This window comes from Cebus imitator, unplaced genomic scaffold (genome assembly GCF_001604975.1).
Source record: "Cebus imitator isolate Cc_AM_T3 unplaced genomic scaffold, Cebus_imitator-1.0 Scaffold541, whole genome shotgun sequence".
In the NCBI taxonomy this organism is placed as follows: Eukaryota; Metazoa; Chordata; class Mammalia; order Primates; family Cebidae; genus Cebus; species Cebus imitator.
In genome coordinates this window covers 1,295,573-1,310,072 of record NW_016107856.1, presented here as the reverse complement: position 1 = coordinate 1,310,072, position 14,500 = coordinate 1,295,573, and the positions used below count along the sequence as shown (strand labels likewise).

At 43.3% G+C, this 14,500-nt stretch overlaps 1 protein-coding gene across 4 annotated transcripts in view; it reads right to left on the bottom strand.

The window, feature by feature from the left end:
- Window positions 1-14,500, bottom strand: part of CUNH1orf226 (chromosome unknown C1orf226 homolog) — a 311,510-nt gene that overhangs the window by 170,702 nt on the left and 126,308 nt on the right. The window lies entirely within an intron of this gene.

Below are 14,500 nucleotides of genomic sequence, written 5' to 3'. Positions count from 1 at the left end.
ACATGGAAGCTGGACAGATAGGCCATGGCATGGCCAGAGAATAGTGAGTTATAATGACATAAAAGGATATGTACATGAGAAAGGTCTGATGGAAATTCTCCAAAATGCTAACAAGAGAAGCATGGTAAGATCATGGGTTATCATTGTTCCTTTCCTCTGTCTTCTAAATGTTCTGAAAGATTTATAATCTTGAAATCTGAAGGATGAAAGAATTTTATAATCATCACAACAGTCCCTGCTCGAGCCTAAGGTGCATCTACCTGAGGTGTCAGGCCTGCCTGGGCACGAGTGGAGGACCCAAGGGGCCAGTCTGCTGGAGACCATCTGGATGACACATTAAAGGGCCTGCTGGGAGAGCGTCTGTTTTGAGGACAGAACTGGGTCCTCAAGCTTGAGCCAGTGACAGGGCTCAGGCCAGGGAGCAGGTTGGTTCTAAGCATAATACAGTGCCTGTCACTCAGACTGTCCCCTGGCCCGGCATTCACGTACTCAGGTTTGCATCTTAGGAATAGACCAAATAGCAGGACAGAGAACAGCAGACCACAATGACTCAGGCCTCATGAGTCTAGCCCTGTGCTGCAAGTTAAGGTTCCACCACTTTAGTAGGGGGCACAACACAGTGCTGCCAGCTGCCAGGTCCAGTGCATTGCCAGTGTGGCCCGCCCAGCCAGGCAGTTTCTAAAAGCAGGGGACTGGCATGACTGCAGTTGGGTGCTGCGGCTCCACTCTGGCAAGCCTTAGACTCAGCCCCAGGGCCTTGGCAGGGCACTTCCTGGGACTTACGGGCTCAAGGGTGGGGGTGCTCAGAGCAGGCATCACCACAGACAGGGGACAGGGAATCCTAGGCATCTCACGGTCCTGAGAGCACCATGGCCTTGAGGACCCATGAGGTATCTCCCAGGCATGCTCAAGAAATCTTGGAGAAGCTTCCAGGAGAATGTAGTATAAAAGCCCTATCATGGTGGGTTGGGGTAGAGCCAGAGGAATATTGTTTTATGTTATTGAAAGTGTTCTGTTTTTGGTGCTCCACTCACTAATGTAGCCTGGCGGGGAGAAAAAAAAAAAGGTGACATTTTCAAAAAACGTTTAAGAATTCATTGATAACAATGGTAAATTAGTAACTCCGAGCAACTATTAGAGGCAAAAGAGAAATATGACTCGCAAAACAACTGTAAGCGTATAGATAGAACTCCCACATGCTGCCAGCCATTCTTCATGGAAGAAAATAGTGGGTATTTCCAGACAGAAAATTAGGCCAAATCGTAGTTTTGTGAAGTGTTTCAAGAACACAATAATAACAAATATACAATATAAGATAAAAGGCAAACAAATACACAGTGTCTAATGAAGAAAAGGTTATTTCACAAAATTTAAAAGATAAGCAGCTTGACAGTAAAGGAGGGTTAATCAGCCGTTTGAATGAAAACGTAAGAAAAACACTGATAATTATTTTTGAACAGAAAAAAAAGTTACAGGGGAAAATCAAAGCCCAGAAGCTAAGCAACTCTTCCCTCCAGTCCCCAGGGTGCTTTATTCCTCCTGGATATACACCCTTTACCATGGTGCATAATCACTTCCCACCAACTAGACTGTGTGTGACCTGCTGAGAGCCATGCTGATACTCATCTCTCTGTCTGGAGACAGGCATCTAGCACAGTGTTGGGCAAAGAGTAAACAATATATTGGCTTTTATTGAATGAATGAATGAATGAATGAATGAATGAATGAATGAACAAGCAAACAGATTAACAAAGGAACAAATGTTAAAGGGACTGAAATAAATGGATACCTCTGAAAGACATGGGAAAAGGAACTCTGGTCCCACAGGCACACCAAAGAAGAAAACTCCTTGACTTGGCATTTAATTGAATTCCATTTTATATATTCTTTGGTAGTTTTACGTGCACATGGCCTGTCCCCACTAAGAAGCCTTAGCCCTTGAAGGCAGGGACCACAAACTTTTACTTCTATGTCCCCTGCTATAGTGCCTGGCACAGTGCTAAATTTCAGGCCTTAAATAAATATTCATTAAATAGGCTTTAATAAAGAAGATGAGATGAGATAAGTAAAGTTACTTCTAGCAGGCGAGGTTCCTTCATTTTAATTTATAGGAGAAACGAGCTGGCTATTTACCAGGCTTCGTTGCAACAGGCATTCCTCAGGACAAAGAGAGCCTTTCAGAACTACACGAGCAGCGGCGCCTTCTCCAGAGTTCCAGGCTTGGTATTTCCAAGGGAGAGCTAGGGGTCAATAGTAAAATCCGCGGGCACAGGCACATGCCAGGGAAGTTGGCACAGCACCTGCCCAGGCTGGGACTGACTCCAGGCAGCCTGACCAAAGTCAAGAAAGCTCATAATTCATCCGGAGGGGAACTTAAAAACAATCCAATTAGTTGGATATGACTGCAGATTGGGCAACTGAATGTCAACCGGAATTCAACAGCGAGGACAGAAAATAGGAGGTGGACATATCCTTCTTCCTTTTAAAGCACACAGCTTAGGTGAAGGTGAAAGGTCTCTCCTTCTTGTATTTGGCAACTCCAGCCATAACAACCTGTCAGCAAAAATGCCTGCACAGGATCAGTGGGAGAGTCTCCTCCCTCAATGCAAAAATTCCTGACCAGGCAGCTCCCAGTATAACCACCACTAGATTAAAAGGGCAAGACAAAGGAGCTAATTACTGGAGAAGGAAAGGGTCTGAGACAGGAAGTGCAGTTGGTTATCATAGCTAATGCTGTGGATGAGAGTTGCCAGGGTATTTAAATATGTATTGGAATAAAGCAAAAGGGGTCATGCTCATATGTTCATTTCCTTCCTAAGGAAATGTACCAAGGTGTTCAGGTTACCTGGGACCCCTAACTGTACCTAGATTCCTTGAGGGTGGGGAGGTGAGCAGCCAGCCCCGACCTGATCCCCCAGAGACCTGATCCCTCCTCCACCTGCTTTTCCTAGACACAATGACCCAGATCTACCCCATGTTATTCAGGAGAGTCAGGAATTGTTACCCTGGGCAAGATCCACAGCTTGTCACCTGGGCTTAAGGCAGCTGTGTGACAGGCTTTCGAGGGACAGGCTCCAGGCTCATTCAGCTGAACTTGGTCTGCCATCTGCCGGGGCACTCACTCCCCAGAGAGTTCAGAAGCTACATGGCAGCAGCCAAAGTTCCAAAGTGGACCGAGGGCAGAAGCAACATCCCAGCCGGAAGAAGGAGAGATAGAACAATCTCCACAGCCATCTCATGCCTATCCTCCCACCACCCACTGCTACTTTCTTGGCCTGCATCCACAGCTAGACCCTAGACTGTCCCTAGACTGATCATGGGACAGGTAAGTGTGCGGCTTCACTAAAATCCCCAAGCTTTTAAAATTACCCCTGGTCTTATCCTATATCCCTCACCACTCTTCCACTACCACCATCAACATACATATCTATTGCCAGATTGGGGTGGGCAGCAGGGTGGCGGGTGGCAGAATTTACATATTTCCCATCCCAAACCCCAGTCACTTAGAGGTTCCCCATCTTTGAGTGTCAATGAGGATTTGTGTTGGGAAGAGTAAATACTATGGCACATAAAACCTAGACTGTGTTCCATGAGGGCAGGGCAAGCCCATTTTGCTCACCACTAGAGCCCAGCACCCCGCACAGGTGCTAAATGTTTACTGACACCTGAATTAAGAGATAACTAGTCATTAAGTAGAAGAGGCACAGAAGACCAGATCACTGCTCAGACCACTGGTCATGAAGCCCCTGGTTCTTTATATATCAAAGAACACCGTCCCAGCCTTGCAGAGGGGGCCACATGATAAGCTGTCTCACCTTTTCCCTGTTCCTGTGCTTTCAAGTATAAAAAGAAGAGGAGCCTCCAAGAGAGCAACATGAGGGAGGAAAACTCAGCAACACAGGGAAGGCATCTCCTCCTCCAATCTGCCAGGTCCTTCCCAGGTATAGCATCGACTAGAGATTATGACCTAGGTTTACACTCCTGATTCTGCCACTAAGTAGTCTTAAGACCTCATGCCAACAATCTGAACTTTGGGGGCCTTGGTTCTGTCTTCTGTAAAATGATATTCGTTTGGGGGAGGAAGGCTACAAGTACTGAACTTAAAAATACAAAAATTCCCAAGGATGATTCAGAGCCAGGTGGTGCTAATTCAGCCAGTCCCTCTGATGGCAGGACACCTAGAGACCCTGGATCCTTGTCAGTTTCCTTAACCAGGACACGGTCAGCTAAGTGAAATTAGACTGCAGAGAGAGGAAAGAAGGTGGCTCCCTCAGGGTCTCAAACAGTCAAGAAGAAAACACCGAGTAAACAAGGAAAGAGTTCTGACAGGAAGGTAGCCAAACAACCCACTGCCTCACTGGGTTTTTAAGGCCCTAGAAGGTGAGTTACTACTTCTGAAGTTGAAAAAGAATCATCAATGAATAAGTGCTATGGACTGTATTGTCCCTCCCCCCACCAACATTCTACATTGAAGCCCTAACCCCCAGTGTGACTGCATTTGGAGAAGGGGCTTTTGGGAGATAATTAAGGTTAAATGAGGTTACAAGTGTAGAGTCCTAATCCCATAGGACTGGCATCCTTACAATAAGAGGAGGGGAAGAAGAAAGAGATGTCTTTCTCATGCATGAACTAAGGAATAGCTATGTGAGGACGTAGCAAGAAGAAATATCTGCAACACAAAGAGAGAGCCCTCACCAGACACTGGCCCTGCTGGCACCTTGGTCTTGGAGTTTCCAGCCTCCAAAACTGTGAAAAAGAAATTTCTGTTCAAGCAACCTAGTCTGTGATATTTTCTTATGGCAGCTGAGCTAAGATAATAAGAGACCCAAGAAGCCTGCTGGCTCTCTCCAGTCTCAAATACCATTTGCCGTCATTCCCAAGATGAGCCTGACTCAGATTCATTGTTTCCATGCAAAGATCTGCCTGGGTGGAAACAACAAGAACACAATGGTGGGAAGTGGGGTAAGATCAGAGTAGCAAGAGGCTGACCAACTTCCTTCACACAGTGGGACTCCAGAGCTCCCAGGATTGTGGGCAGCAGGGTCTCCGGCAACACAGCAGCTGCAGACTCCGCGAGCTCAGGGGCCTGACAGTGACAGCCAGTTCAGTCACTGGGCCATACTGGTTGTGTGCAATAGTAGAGATGAAGAAAATAAAGGCAGTTGGTGGATAGAGAAAGGCCAGTGCCATGGAACTATTTGAACATGTCACCCACTCCCTGCCATCCAGAGCAAACTGACCTCCCATTCCATAGGTAGGGAAGCCTGGTAATGAAGCCAACCCAGGAGGAGTCACCACCATGGCCTCAAAGCAGGCGAGTACCTGGAGGTAATTAAAAGTGGCATCAATATGCCCAGTCAATTACAGAGTGGAGCAGCAACTCCACATAGAGCCTACAAAATGCTGTCGTGGAAAGCAAGGACTGCACAGAAAGACGCTGCACTCAGAGAGCTCGGTGATGTGACAGTCGTGGGCCTGTGAGAAATAATTTCCAGAGAAAGTGAATTAATTCTGGCTCTCAGTCACGGCCAACTCCCATGACAGCTGATTCAGAGCCATGGGGAGATAGACAGAAGGTGGCAGGGAAAACACTGTGGCTTTTGCTTGCTGTTGAGTGAGTCAGGGCGGCCCACAGTGAGAGAGGCAAGCAGAGCTGTGGGCTGGACGGGGGACAGTCCCTGTGCTCTTGAAGGCCAAGCTGGGCCCCACAGCAAGGAGGTCCAAGGAACCCACTTAATGCATCTCTAAGCCCTTGCATGGCAGCCCACTCCACACTGCAAAGTTGTTGCTGAAGAAATGTAGCTAAAGTGATATTCTCTCCCCATCAGAGCCTCAACACCCATCCCTGCCACATAATCAGTCTTCAGACAGCGGTATGCCCATCTCTCTTCCTTCCCCTTTCGCAAGGATTGAAATAATAAGGAAAATTAACAAAAATATACACATTTTAAAAAGTCTTAGGTTGGAAAGAACTAGAGCCATCTAGTCTGGTCACTCCTCTGATATCTTAATCTCTGCCCACTCTGCATCAGCCTTGGCTAAAATGTGCCCAGTGATGAAGAATTCCTTCCCTCCAAAGCTTTCTTCATCTTCCAAAAACACTGATGACTAGAAAATTCTTGTTATATTGAGTCAGAATCCACTTTCCTGTTCCCTGGTTCTGCTCTGAGTACAGAAGAGTACCCCCGCCAGCCCCTTCCCCCTACCCCAGCTCTCAGCTTCATGAGAGCATTTCCAAAACTTAAAGATGGCTAGCAAGAGATGGATCTTCCCAAAGTACTGGAAAGACCCTAGCCCAACTCTCTAATCAATTTCTCTTCCATGTGTTATTTGGAATAAAGTTTTCAAATCACAAAATGTTCAGTGGTAGAAGGTATCATAAAGATCATTTAATTTATTCTTCTTCCTTCACAGGTGAAACCCAGGCCCAAAAAGACAAAACTGACTTGTTCAAGTCCTCATAGATACTTAGCAGAACACCCAAGGTTATATTTGAGCTGTCCTCACATCCAGAGCTTTGTACTGGGTTTTCCTAAAATACCACTTTTCTCCTAATTTTCCCCAAGCAGAACTGTGCTATTCCATCGCCCTACTACCTACATGCATTTACACACATACTTCAGTCCAGACTATTTCCAACTTAAAGGCTTGGACGTTTAGCTTTTGGTTGCCTGGTACAGCCTTACAGGTAAAACAGTCCCAGAGATACTTGGGCCCCACACTGGTGCCCGTCCCTGAAGGAGCACCAGAAATATTTCCGGAAACCATTCCTCAGCAAATTGGAAATCATCTTGTGCAAAATCTGCAAATAAAATTGGGATTCTAGAGGAGGAAAAATCTTACCCATAAGCTTATTCTATTAATCAACTGTTTCAAAGTAATCTGAAAAAGGGATATAGAATTTGCTCATTCCCTTGCAGCGTTGGCATTCTGAAAGTAAGGAACTGCAGGCCTGTGAGTCAGCAAGAAAAACAAATGAAAACGAGAAAATTCGAAGCATTTATTTAATATGAGCTAATAGAGGATGATGGATATGGCCTCAGACTTTCTGTTCTCCCCAGCCTCAGCTGAAGGTGGTGCGACCAGGAAAATGAGCTGAGCAGATGGGGTGAACATTTATTAGACATCTACTGTATGCTCAGTATAGAGGCACTGTGGAGAAAACAAAATTTTCCCCTACAGTATTTATAATCTAACTCAGAAGACAGGGTACATGCAGTATCTGGAACACAATTAATCAATGGTTCTCAACCAGGCAAGGGGTCATTTCTGAATGTCACAACTGGGATTTCATATATCCACATAATGGACAGAGGCCAGGGACACTGCTAAACATCCTACAGTACACAGGACAGCCCCTTACAACAAAGAATTATCTGGTTCAAAATGGCGGTGATGAGGTTAAGAAACCCTAAAGTAGGTGACTCACTAGTAGAGCCAGTAGTACATACATGATGGATAAACTGAGTTAGAATTCATCCAATTCAATATTTATTGAGCATATGTATGTGTCAGGAACTTTGTAGGCACTTAAGAATTAAAGATGAATAAGACATGTCTCTTCTCTCAAGGCTACATGAAACAATTCTAAAAATACAAGGTGGGATGCGATCCAGAATTAAATTGTGTATGTAAGTGCCTCAAGATTCTGCAAAAAATGTGGTAACTGTAGGCCAGCATTAATCAGAAAGCAGATGGGTCCCAAGCTTGGTCTTGGAGGGCAAGTGAGATTGGAATAGGCAGGCTTGAAGGCCCCTGGCAGGTGAAAGGGTTGAGCTGAGGGGCTGCAGTAGCATCCCCAGACTTACCGTGAGAAACACATGAAGTATGCTCACTGCTGGTCCTCCCGTATCACAGCCAGCTAGCAGAAGTCAAGTCTGACCAGAACCTCACATCTTTATCTCCTACCTACAGATATTCCCCAGTGCCTAGCACAGGGTATGCACTTCATGGACATGAAATAATTAGAAAAGGACAATACAATTAAATCACTATTTAATGAGCATTTACTCCCTGCCAGATCATTTGCTTAACACTTTACCTGCATTATCTCATTCAATCTTGACCACAACCCTGTAAAGTACCTGGTATTACCACTTCTAAAATGAGGAAACTGACTGGCTGAATGAATAAATAAACTAGTGAGGGAAAAAAAAAAAAAAAACAGCTGAAACAGCTCTGCTTTTCCCACACTAACCTGGACTCTTCCTGAGGTCTGCTGTTCCCTGGGTTCCAGCTTGCCCCACCCCTCAGGACTCTCACACAGGCAGTGGCTACCAGCAACAAGCTGTCTAAAGTGGAGGTGTCCCGTGGGTAGACAGTGATTTTACAAGGCTTTCTAAGGCCACTGTGCCTCTGGCACTATGTCTAGAACTTCCCAGAATTTCTGCTGGCCAGAAGCCAGCACCGCAAAAGAGACTGGAGCCAGGATGCTGGTATAGAACCTCCTCAGGGAGAAGGCTCAGGATCCCTGGTCCACATTAAAACACGGCAGCAGCAAATGGCTTCTTTTCACTAGCACATTTAACAAACCCTCTAATTATGTGATAAAAATCCCACTGGCGACTGCTTTTCTCAGAGCAGCACATTACCACCATCCAAATATTTCTCAGTCTCTAAATAATAGGGTAATTTTACAAGGCACGTATCTGCAGCAGCTGCAACAGCACAAATGGGTGCTGGTTAATTCCTTCTATTTATACAGCCCTCCTACCATTTATAGGATGCCCTCCTGGCTTTATTTCATTGGATCCAAGCAACCATGTTTTGAGAAACAAGTCGCCTTATCTCCATTTTACAGTCAAAGAGATTGAGGCACAGTGAGGTAAAATGAATTGCCCATGGTCACACCACAAGGTCTGCTGGCTTGTCTGGTAACAATACCATATGCCGGCCACACTGCATGGCCCCTTTGCAATAGATAATTTTCATTCTTCTTTCCTACTTAATTTGCAAATGATCATCAATAATGCCTACTTGTATATTAACAAAAAAATCCCTGTGATACAAAAACTGACAATCCCCTTATCTTATGATAACAAGACTTAGCCAACTTCACAGGTTGGCAAACTATTTCAGTATAAGGCCAGATAGCAAATATTTAGGCTTTGCAGGACAGACTGTCTCTATCACAGCTACTCAACTCTGCCAAGGCAGCCAAAGACAAATGGGTGTGGCTGTGTGTCAAATAAAACTTTATTTATAAACACAGGAAGGGAGGACACAGATTTGACCTGCAGACCTAGCTTTTCAATTCCTCAACTAGATTATAGGGTCTTCCCATCCTCTCACAGATCTAACTAACCCATAGGAGTTAAATCTACAAACTTGGAATCAAGAGAATAGAAAACTTTGCTACTTTTCTTTTCTTGTAAGAGAGAAATAGATTTGAAATGTTCCAGTCCATTCTCCTTTCCAGAGCTCCCTAGAGTCAAGATCCCTTTTTGCCATTCTAGCCACCTGCTGAACATCACTCCCTGCTGCACACACATTTTCCTCTTTTCCCTATTCTTCTGAGTTTTCCAGTTACTGAAATAATGTTCTCTAAAAGGCTTTATGCTACTGTTTTGCCTTTTAAAATATAAAGAGATGATGCCCAGGTCCTTCACAAAATGGTCTTCATTTGAACAGTATAAACAACTGCTTTGCTGAGAGGTAGTCAGACATAGACCTCTATGACTCCTTACACCATCAAAGAGTTACAGTATAACAAGGCTCAGCCAACTTCAGAGGCTGGCAAACTTTTTCTGTATAAGGCCAGATAGCAAATGTTTAGGCTATCAAAGAGCCACTAAAAACCCCAAAAGCCCCATCCTACCCATGGAGCAAGGTCTACAGGGCTAAGAATTTTGCTGGATGGCTCAGGCATCAAGCTGGGAATTATAACAGGCCTGACCTAGAGCAAGACAGCTACAATTCCCAAACTGAGAATTCTGTGCCAATCACCCTTCTAATATACCTCCAAAGACTTCCTTAGTAAAAAGATCCAACAGCGATGACACCAGAATACCCCCTGGAAAATCTATTATGTTATTCTGGATGAAAGATGCAAAAGCATGAACATGAGAATATTAGATTGGTATTTTAAAAGAGGTAAGGAAAACTCTTTAACTTTGAATCGCATTTTCAAGAAGCATCTGAAGTTGTGCTTTCTCTGACCCCCATTCACTTAATAGTCACTCTCTACTAAGGAAAAAAAAGTGATATAGCAGCTGGGGAAAGAGAGCCAAGCTCATTTCTAATGCTTTGTCTTGCAATCAAGTGGCACAGGGGCTCCACTCCCCATTAGCTAAACATCCAGACCATCTAAAACAAATGCAAGATTACTTCCTAAACACTCATAAAGCAAAGCTTAAACTGATCCAGGACCTAAGAGAAGAAAGGGGTGATATGTATTCATGCTCACACATGCCTGACACACAGTAATCAATAAATGTTTGCTCAATAAATGTGTGAATACCAGGAACCAACTTCCTGTCTCAGATTCACAGGGCTTCTTTTCATATCCTCATTTATTAAGAAGCTAGGCATCAGCTTTGCTTTCTCTCCAGGACCAACCGATTAACAGTATGATTTCTGGCAATACATTAGTGCTAAATGAAGTATTACAAAACAGTTCAGATGGCTTGTGTTGCTCAGCCTCATGAATATCATGAATATTTGGTGTACAGAGAATCTGGATATCTTCCTATCCAATTCAGCAAAAATACAGGATACATTTTAGTAGCTTCCTCTCAAAGTCCCCCAGTCCTACCCCTATAAACAAATCACCATCCATTCACATATCCCACACAAGCACCCACAGCCACACATGTGCCCATACAGTCTTCAGATAATTGCAGCAACACCAACCCAGTGATTCAGATTCATAATGATTTCTAGGAATTCAGAACGTTGGAGCTTGACATACACATTTCTCTGTTCCGTTCCCTTTTGAAAACTACTCAAACAGCTGGCAGCAGCTGCAATGATCAAAAGCTAGGATTCTACACTATAGGACAAGAGGCACTAACACAGGAAGTATCCAAGGCAGACATGCATGGGATGATGCCAAAGCAACAAGAAGACACATAACATCCTCCTCCCAGCTCTAACTGTGAACTGTGTTCAGAGTGACCACACCACTCAGACACCCGCTGGTCTTTGCTACACTTAGGCAGCAAGGTGAGGCTCAATCCCCAGTCATCACCTGCCCACACAGAGGCAACAAAAACGTGAGCATTTTAATTCACCCCACCATCGGTGACTATCTTTTTGATCTCCCAACCAAAAGACTGACCAAAAATAGGAAGAAGTGACATGTAAGTGGAAACCTGTGAGATGACCTAAAGCTTTGGGATGGGAGAGCATCGTAAAGAAATGAGAAGGCCCAAAGGCAAGTGAGAGCATGGTGTTGCTGAAAGAAGTCCTGCTGTAATGTAGGGTAGCAGAGAAGGAAGGAGAAACATAAAACGAAGTCAGCCAGGGCCAGGTCATTCACTTGTGCCTTTTGGGCTATGTCAAAGAGTTTGTATTGTCCCAAGAGCACAGAGGAGCTATTGCAGGGTTGAAGCAGGGCAAATGGGCACTGACAAGACATATATTTTTAGAAAGAGCACTCTGGCCATACTCTGGAGGATGGGTGTGAGGGGCAGCAAGGTGAGGCTGCTAAATCTAAGCCCAGGCTGAAGGGGGCCTGTGGTGGCAATGGATGCTAAGAAAAATCTGTATTTATGGCATGCATTTATTGAACTTCAGATCTTTATAGGCTCACCCTTGGTGCTTCTTGAATATCCTGCCAAACTTCTTTCTGGATCTCTTGACCAAAGAAGAAAAATATCAAATCCTCTAGGGCCCTGTTGAATGAGATGCAATAACCCCTTTCAGAAGCAAAGTGGAGCTTGTTTTTATGCCCTAGGTGCCCAACATTTAAAATATCATCTTAAGTCACATGCATTATCATTTCATGTGATTCCCTAAGAGTGGTAGAACTGGGATTAACCCCCTTTAAGTAATAGGGAAATACTCAGAAAGCAGAAGCAAAGCCAGGTTCTAAAGTGATGGTGGGTAACCTTGGGATGGAGTCTGCAAATCAATTTTTTTCAAAGGCACTAAACCCTTTGATTATCTTCCCTGGGTGATTCCCACTCTTCTTCCTCTAATGACTTTTCATCATAATGTTGATATCCTGCCTTTTGAAAATTGCTAAAAAGTAGACACTTTGGATATGTGTGCCAGGGGAAAAACTGTTCCCTGCTTCCTGATCCCAGCTATGCTTTTGTCAATGCAATTAGGGCATGGACCAGTGGTGGAACCTGGATGACAATCCACGTCCTTTAACTCCTATCCAAGGCTCACTGCGCTACATTACTTGAATGGAGGAATGGACAGACAGACGGACAAGCGTAGCAATGGAGAGCTGAACCAATGAACGCCTCTTAAAGTTTTATTTATAACCCACCTCCTTCATCTCATAAGAGATTGGGGGAAAAAACAGTCTTTTTTTTTTATGTCAGCAAAACCAGATCTAATGAGACCAAAGAAATTAGCAGGTTCCTCTAATAGCCTATCTAGATGATTCAGGTGGTCTGTCCCAGACATGAAAACACTACTCTGACTCAAGGCCCAAATACAGCACACACAAACACACACACCAAAAAAGGCTGCCAAAAACAGTGGCTCTTAGTAGCCAACACTCTTACTGATGGAGAGAAAGGAAACTGAGACCTACAGGCATCAGTTGAGTCCCTGTATCCAGACATACTTGAAGGTAAACTCTAGCCATATATATTTTTTTCCAGATATCTAAGCCGATACATTTCCTTTTCATTCAAGCCACTTGAGGTTAAGTTTCCTTATAATTTGAAGCAAAAGCATCTAAAAGCAAAATCATCTTACATTGATACAAAATGTAAACTGGTATAACATTTCTGTAAAACCATATAGCTGTGTGTGTGTGTGTGTGTGTGTGTGTGTGTGTGTATACATACATACACATATATATGAGACAACAGTTTGAATTTTTTGTATACTTCAACCTGACAAATTCATTTCTAGGAAACTAACCCAAGGAAATAATCTGAAATACATGAAAAATTTATTCATAATAATATTTACCACAAAAGCACAAACTAGGACATAATTTAATGGCCCATATTAAAGGAAATGATTATGCAAAATCACACTATATCTTTAGCATAGAATATTACAAAACCATTAAAATGTACATTTACTTACTATAAATTATTAAATGTAAGGTTAAATGTTTCACCTTTTTAAAAAATTTTCTAATTTTTTTAAACTTTAAGTTCTGAGGTACACGTGCAGAACGTGCAGGCTTGTTACATAGGCATAGCATGTGCCATGGTGCTTTTGCTGTATCCCATCAATCCGTCATCTACATTAAGTATTTCTCCTAATGCTGTCCCTCTCCTAGCCCCCTGACCCCTGACAGGCCTGGATATGTGCTGTTCCCCTTCCTGTGCCCATGTGTTCTCATTGTCCAACTCCCACTTATGAGTGAGAACACGTGGTGTTTGGTTTTCTGTTCTTGTGTTACTTTGCTGAGAATGATGGTTTCCAGCTTCATCCATGTCCCTGCAAAGGACATGAACTCATCCTTTTTTATGGCTGCACAGAATTTCATGGTGTATATGTGCCACATTTTCTTTATCTAGTCTATCTTTGATGGGCATTTGGGTTGGTTCCAAGTTTTTGCTATTGGGAACAGTACCAGAACAAACATATGTGTGCGTGTGTCTTTATAGTAGAATGATTTACACCATTTGACTCAGCAATCCCATTACTGAGCATACACCCAAATGATTATAAATCACCTTTTATCTTACATAAAATGTAAGATTCAATATGGTTTATGTACCATTGTTTCAACTTTGTAAAAAAATAAAATAAAAAACACAAAAATAGTAAAATATAATGTCCCAAATGCTAATAGTGGCTGCTTCTGAAAAGGGATGTTACAGGTATTTCACTTATTTTTTTAAAAAAATATTCTCTATTCTTCAAATGCTCTACAACAAGAATATATCACTTTCATGGTCAAGTGAAATATTCAAAAGCTCAGTAATGTTACCCCCTCCAAAATGAAATTCATTCTTCTTCTTCATATAAAACAAAATCTCTCTCCTTAAAGCTTCCACCTGAGTTCTGACTCCAATGTTAGGTTTTCTGGGACCACATACAGATCCCCGGGACAACCTTTCAGATATTTAAAACCCTGTCAAAACCTGAGTTTTGCCCTCTCCAGGTTAAAATCCGTTTCCCTGACAATCCCCATAGAATAGGGTGGGCTTTCCAACTCTCCTCTGAACACACTCCAATGTGTTATCCCTTTTAAGACATGCTGTTCTAAAGGAAACCATCGACAAAGTAAACAACCTATAGAATGAGAGGAAATTTCTGCAAACTGGATCTGACATAGGTCTAATATCCAGCATCTATAAGGAACTTAAATAAATTTAAAAGAAAAAAAACAAACAGTCCCGTTAAACAGTGGGTAGAT